Source organism: Alligator sinensis, unplaced genomic scaffold, assembly GCF_000455745.1.
Source record: "Alligator sinensis unplaced genomic scaffold, ASM45574v1 scaffold58_1, whole genome shotgun sequence".
Lineage (NCBI taxonomy): Eukaryota > Metazoa > Chordata > Crocodylia > Alligatoridae > Alligator > Alligator sinensis.
The window spans coordinates 155,155-155,679 of record NW_005843222.1 but is presented as its reverse complement, the minus strand read 5'-3'; positions in this window follow the sequence as shown (position 1 = coordinate 155,679).

Here is a 525-nt window from a genome sequence, read left to right as displayed (position 1 = left end):
CTCCCTCTTTCCTGTCAAGAACCCAGAGGGTGGCCCCTTGTTCCCGCTTAGCTAATAGGTCCGTGCAAGCAAGGGCAAGCCTGGTAGTGTGCTCCTTAAATCTGCTGATTCTAGAACTAAGAGATTTCTTCACAGTGAGAGACATGAACTAATACATAGGGTAGTGTTTGAAGTCAATTTGCTTAACTTTGATACAGTTACAGATAGTAAAGATATATTCTATTGTGAACTCTGAAAAGGAACATTCTTCTTAATGTAGGTTTTAAGGTTTTCCTTATCCTCTCTCAGCCTCTTAAATGCAGAGTTTAAATATGAATGCATTGATTTGTTCCCATTAACACTTCATAACCCAGGCCTGGGCACATTTCCTGAAATTAAACTACAAAGTCACAAGCCAATATGCAGCATAAGGAACTTCAAAATTATCATGCGGGGCAACAAGCACTTACAGAATGATATTAATTATAGATTCATAGATGTTAGGGTCGGAAGGGACCTCAATAGATCATCGAGTCCGACCCCCTG